We start from the raw sequence: 7,102 nt of genomic DNA on the forward strand, positions 1-7,102 counted from the left end.
CACAATGTAAGTTTTTATCAGTGGTTTCTACTATCTTCATACAGTAATGCTAAGGAAATTCTGTTATGACATGCTTCTCCTTTAAATCAGACTGGTTATTTTTGGCTTTTACTTTTTGTCATTTTTAGCATTTTTTTCCAATACCCTCTCTCTCCTTTTCTTCATGCTGTTTTCTCTCCTCCTACTCCCCAAAGCATGGAGAATTTCCAGTTTTGATTTGAACTTTGTAGCTGGCTACTCTCTCAAAAACCAGCTGAACCAAAACTCCAGACTAAGGCTGAGTGACTAGTTAATTGATATTTCTTTTCTTTTTTGATCTGAAAAACCAAAATTCCCTCAGAACTTTATCTGAAGTCAAATGAACCTTTCCACTCAGTCTCCAAAAATGCTTCAGTTTAGGGTTTGTTCATTTAATTTTGTTTTTATTTTATTTTTGTATTCAGTTTAGGCAACTTTGATCTCAAATCACTGTTTTGAAACAAAACATTCTGGTTTGACATAAACTGAAATGAAGTATTGTAATATAAAAGAGAAAAGCCTGCACCTTTTTTGGCCAAAGCTATTCACAAAACTTGGCAAAAAAGAAAAAAAAAAAAGTGAATTGTTTTGATCAACCTGGAACCAATTTTCTTTGCCAAATAAATAGTTTTCTTGAAAAAAAAAAGGGGCCAGCCCAGCCTCTCCTCAACTCTGTGGAGGGGAAACAGGCCCCACTATGCAATCAGTTGTGGGAACAATGAAAAAAGGTTTCTGAGGAGATCACCTCCTCCTTCCACTGACTATAAAGGAGTGAACTAGGCTTTGAATGGTATAAAACGACCTACTTCTTTTCTGTAAAATAGAGTAGCCACAAAACTACAGTTCACCTTTTCTCTCTTAATAACTGCTAAAATAAACATTCCCAAGTTATGGCTGATAACATGGAAATGCTCCAGTTTAAACTGGTCAGTGCTCTGAGGAGCCAGGACCATGGCTGGATTTGGGATACAGCAACAACCCCTTCATCACCCAGCACACTCTAAAGCAGCCCTCCTATTTGTACAAAGAAAAATACACCTTATCGTGTCTTTCAGCATTTATATTTCTTCTCAAAGGTAAATTAAGATGTTGCTTTTAGAGCTAGATCTGTTTAATGTTATTCAGATTTCCTTTCCAGCTATTTCACACCTTTCAAATTCATAAACATGCTAGCGTTTTGAAGGATGTTGTTTGGATTCCTTTTGGCTTTGTGGTATCTGGCTCTTTTTTTGTTTATGCCTTGGTTTCCATGTTTTTTGACTTTGACTTCTGATTTCTTTTATAATATTTGTGTTTTTCTTTTTATTGATCTCCATATTCTCTGGCTGAAAACCTGGTGCATTAGAAACCCTTTGAAAGGGATACGTGCCATTCTGTACCTGTGGTTGGGAGTTATGCCAAGCTAGAAGCTAAAAAAATAAAACACAGAGTATGTGATAAAAGCATGCATATACACAAAAAGCAGAAAGGTCTTTTGATTTCATTCTATAATGTGGAGAACAAAAAGATTCTCAGTGGAGAAAATTACCCCATAAGTAACAATGATTTACAATACCAGTCAATGAAGTTTGAATCAAATAAAGCAGGTACTTGAACTTTCTGCATCTAAGTGTTCTTCTCACAAGACACAGTTAGGAGAGGAACCACACTACCTTTCTCTGTGAAATTTCAGTTTTGAACTTAAATATTTTTGTGAATATGAGGATCTCATCCAAGCTGTTGCTGTTACTATCCTTGATGCTCTGGTCTCATTGTAACTACTTTGAATGCCAGCCCCTATTTTTCTGACAAGAGGAAGTTTAGACCAAAATCTCTAGGCCAGTTTTTCTTGTGACTCACTTAGACAATACCAGAAATAGTTAATATTTGGAATTCACAGATGGAGAAGATGAAAGTACAGAAAAATTAAATGGCTTGCTAAAAGGCAAAGATTGAGTCAATGACTGAGCCAAGAAAGGCACCTTAAACCCTTGTTTTAGCATATAATTCTGGCCAAGACAATTCAGCCTTCAAAAGAGAAAAATGTGTTTTGTGAAACTGATTATTATTTTGAATATTGTGGCTAAAGTATGTCTCTGTCAAATTGTGGAATAGCCTGTGGTTCCTTACCAAGAGAGTCCTGGTTTGAATCACCTCTGGGGACTGATACATTTCAATCCCAGGGATAAAAATGTTACAGACTTGGGAAGTACATGCCAGACATAAGATCACAAAAATGTGAAAGCAGGGTCCTGTTTCTAGTCAGAAGGGCTAGATATGGGAAGTCTTTGCTTGTCTGCTCTTGAAAAAGAGAAGTATGTTTTCATTGGAATCCAGTGGCCCCTTTACATTTGGTTTAAACTCCTGCCACTATCTACATGTCGAATGTAAAATATAGTACTTAGATTTCAAGGATTCAATACTCATTAAAGTAGAAAGACAGAGGGTTGTGGCTCCCAATCTTTCTTGATACAGGTCTGCACTCAGCAATATTCCAGTAGAGGTACAGATGCCAGTACAGAGGCTTCAAGCTTAATGACAAAAGACTTTCTTTTCTCTGTTACTTCATGCCCTCAGATGTAGCTCTCTGACCATTGGCTGTCTGCAAACCACAGGATAAAGGCACAGGGCTAAGACAGGTAATTTTTACACCCTGGTGGAAATGTAATTTCCAGGACAAGATTTCTTTCCTTACCATAGAGCAAAATAAGGTGGTGGACTGAGACATAGATTTTTTTTAGTGAGACTAAAGCTAACTAACTATTGCCTAAATTAATCCATTAATCCATTACTATCTGGCAGTCCTAAATCACACAGGGTGCTGCCATCCTAAAGCAACATTTAGAAATTTTTCATTAGAAAATGCCAGAGGTTTAGTTATAAGCTCCATTCTGCATACAGTGGGCTCAAAGAACACTTCTGGCCTGCAGCAGCACATCCTTCCATGGCTTAAGCTAAGATGCCATCTCCCAGTTTCCACTTCAGTTTCCTTAGATGCCCCTGGGAAAATTTTTTTCAGGTTTGCAGGTATACCAAGCACAAAAAAATTATTGTCCATGGCAGTTTTTTTTTCTTTAAAGTGAAGTATTTTATCAAGTGCTTGCTGATAAGAAGCTACAGCTGTCCCACAAGCAGTGTTATCTAAGGGTTTCTGTGTGACTTCACTGTCAGCACAAATGGACACTCACAGCAACCTCTGCACATGCCACAGGAGCGGCCCTAGACTGGGATGGCTGCCAAAACAGGGGAGAACAGGGGTGTAAAGAGAAATTTAATGTAAAGCAACAGCAGAAATAGGCACAAGACTCAGAAAATAAAACAGAAAGCAAAAGATAGTTGATGAGTTGCTTTTATTTTTCTTAAGAAAATGTTTCTATATTGAAATCCTTAAACAATTTTTCTCAGTATATATTTTTTTAACTTTATTTACAAAAATAAATAAAATTGTCCAAGTTATCATAGATTCAGAGGCCTTGGTAGTTTCTTGAGAATATCATGGTAGTCATTGAGGAAGAGGGACTCATCCAGGAAGAGATTTAGGTCACCTAGGCTCACCCCTCTGGGTCTTTCCAAGAACATTTTTTCTCTACAGAGCACTCTAAATATGTGGTGCTCTTTTTTTCTGTGGCACCACTCCTCATTCTTGAATAGATAGATATGACCACACATGTCAGCCTACGCTTGATCTTTGCTCTTGGCATTGAATATACTTAATGTATTGTTCCATCTTTCCTAGGAACCATCCTTCCTAACACACCATTCCGGCTGAGCTGTGTGTTCTGCAATTGTACTGAAGACGTGAGATAATTCATTTGCTACTGGTCTGAGCAGTACTGCCTTGTAGGTGTGCATCATCTGATTTTAGCATAGTGAAGATGTTCCTGTAGGTGTTTTGTTGTTGCACTGCAGCCTACTGCTCTTCACCTTTGAATCTCAGAAAGTGTCACTAGAATGCCCATACTACAAGCATGTAGCAGATAAACCAATTTTTCCTCATTGTTCATGGGCCTGGAAAATCTCCACTTTCTTCACCATGCAGGTACTTTTGCTCTGTGACCTCCTAATTAACCATTTCTGGATGATTGTTTGATTCATTAGGTGTGAATGAAAAGAAGCAAAACAATTGTGTGTTGATTAGGTGGAAGGTGGATTCGGTTTTGGCAAATCTGAATTTTGTTTATTTTTTTCTTGGCTTGTGATGTATCTGATGTGCTATTCATAGACCAGCCCTGCTATAGGCTTTCAGCTTTCTGATGCTGAGCAAGAGGAAGAATATCTTTGGGGATGATTTGTGTACATGACAGAAAGGGAATATGTTTCTGTAACTACAAAATAATCTCTAGTCTGCACTATGGCTTTGCTGTGCCTTGACCATGTTCCTCTGTTCCATACAAGTTATCATTCCCCATGCCATGCACTAACATGTGTGATAGTCATTTGCATTTTTAGTTCCATCCATCTCTAAGCAGTATCCTCACTACAGCAGATATAACAGGCAACAAAGCTATTAGGGCAGCAAATGTGGTTGGCAAGTAGTCGTGCACTTGATGGACTTTCTGCTATTTTCTGTTCTTTTTTTGGTTTTTTTAAATTTTTTTACAAAAACTGATTAAGGATTAATTTATTTGTGAAACTGTTGTCAATTTTTCCCATAATCATCACAAAACTATTTTCCACATGACTAGAACTGAAGCCATTTCATTTTGGAATTAAAGAGTCACTGGAGTGAAATTCAAGAACATTATCAATTTCTTGGAATATCATTTAAAATTAATTTTCAAGGCAGACTTAAAGAGATATATGGATATATATATCTCTGTGGATATATTAATCTTTTCATGAAGCAGTCTCCCTTTCTACACTGTTGGTTAACAGTTATTACACTGTCAAGTTGTTATTTTAAGAACCCATTCAGGGATCTGGAGCTCCAGTACAAAACCACATGGTCTATTGGCACATGCCTTTACAAGCTCCACAAACTTCACCTTACCAGCAAAGCACCTCAAAATCTAATAACTATATGTAGGTGCAATCTATACCAGCAACCTTTGAGTATTACTGAATATTGGTAGTGGTATAGGACAACATTTGGGTGGCATGGATGAACAATTAATTTCTATAAATTATGGTGGCTTAATTGGTATTTAATTTTGTTTGGTTTGGATTGGTTTTGTCTTACCAATGAGGCAGAAAGAAGAACTTTTGAACTTTTTTACAAAATCAAACGTGTGCATTCTTATGTTGTATCTGAGGAGGTAGAGAAATTCAAGTATTTGTCATACCTCATTGAAGGTAGAGTTTTTTGGCTTCCATCCTCTTCATTCAGAAAATTGAAGGTGCTCTTTTTCCTTCTTTTTTTGCTGTGTACACTGCACAGAGCAACTCTGCATAGCTCTTGAGTAATTCAGTGTGTGTGTAGCAAGTGTGTGTGCCCCTCTATCTCCTGCCTGACAACCAGCCATCACTTCAGTCTGACACTTAGAACACAAAATATTTTGTAAAAAAAGTTGATTTCTACTAAACATATTTTGTCAAAGCTTGATTTCATCAAATCTAGCCTGATTGATCTTACTTAGCATTCTAAAGAAGTGATGACCATCTGATAGGGTCTGCTCCAGACTTTCTCTGATTAGACAGTATGTGGGGAGTCCTTGTAAGGACTGGGCAAATGTTTCTTTGGAATTTCTGATTTCAAATATAAAGTACATGAGTCCAAATTTTGCTAATTTGGTGTGTGAAAAGCATAGTTCAATATTTTACTGCACAACACTTATGTCAGCTTGGTTTTGAGCAGAATAATTAACAGAAAGGGTTTTTATGAATGGATGCTAATGCTTAATTCTGTGTTTAGAGAATAAAACTACAGTAATATCTATTTTCTGATATGATGTAAAAACTTACTCCATATCTTTTCTCAAATTTGATTTTATAGATTTATTTTATGGAATTCATTTTGTCCCATGCCCAGAGTCAGCCAACTATTAAGATTTTAATACGAGTTGAGCTTTACAGTCATTTATGTGGCCCCATGTCCCTTCATCTGTCTTGGAGTAAACACTTCAAATCCTTCAAGTCCTTCAAGTCCAGTTCTTCAAAGGCTTATGTGTGTGAATAATCCCACTGAGGTTAACAGGAGTTCATTCATATGAAGTCAGTGGAGTACAGAATTTTTGCAGACTCACTGCTTTAGTTTGTGGTGCAAGGGGAATGTAACTTCTAAGTAGATGGGGGTCCAAAGCAGATTAATACAATATAGACACTTGCATTAAAATACTTCTAGAGCCTTTGAATGAAGGAATAATATTCCCGTCTGTATTTTTATGATCTTTTCACAACAGACCTTTGCACAGGCAGCCCATTCAGAACACCTATGTGTTGTAGCTGACCATCTTGGCTGTGTCTTGAGGAAAGGGAGAAATGGCAGAATTGATCAGCCCTGTAGTGCAAGGAAGGACAGAGGGGTGGAGCAGTAGTTGAAGAAGTGAAAAAAAAAAAAAAAAAAAAAGGGAATAAAAATGTCTAGAAATACTGAGAATGGTATGAACACTTTTTCTGGACATATCTGAGCATAATATTACAGCACTTTTCAAAGCCAGCCAGTGAATGCATGCACGAGTTGTAGTCTCTAGGCAGGAATTACTCATTTCATACATCATTTAGAATTAATTGTAGTGATTCTGCAAAGTCAGTACATACCCTGGATGCAAGATTAGGAGAAACTGTTTTTGTTTCAAAGTCTTTTGATGTTTCTGTTTTGAAGTATTTCATTTTTCCTTAGATAACATCCAGAGCAGTTGATGGTAGCCAATACGCTCTCTTCACTTTTGGAAAATAAAATGTAGTAAAATAAAATTAAATCTTTGACAGTCTCATGACAATACACACACATGCCTACCCACTTCATACTGGAAGGATAAACTTCTTTATCAGAGTTGTTCTCCTGATCTCCTAGATAATGAGAAATGCTGTATATTCCCTGAGTAGCAAGCAGTAACTAAAAGACTTTGACATGAGTCCTTCTCAGGCACTACCACAGCTGCAAGGTCTGGTAACCTGGGCACTCTGAATAAGACTAAATCTTGTAGTTTGAAGAACATTTACAAGA

This window comes from Cyanistes caeruleus, chromosome 1, assembly GCF_971803275.1.
Source record: "Cyanistes caeruleus chromosome 1, bCyaCae1.hap1.1, whole genome shotgun sequence".
NCBI classification, from domain to species: Eukaryota; Metazoa; Chordata; class Aves; order Passeriformes; family Paridae; genus Cyanistes; species Cyanistes caeruleus.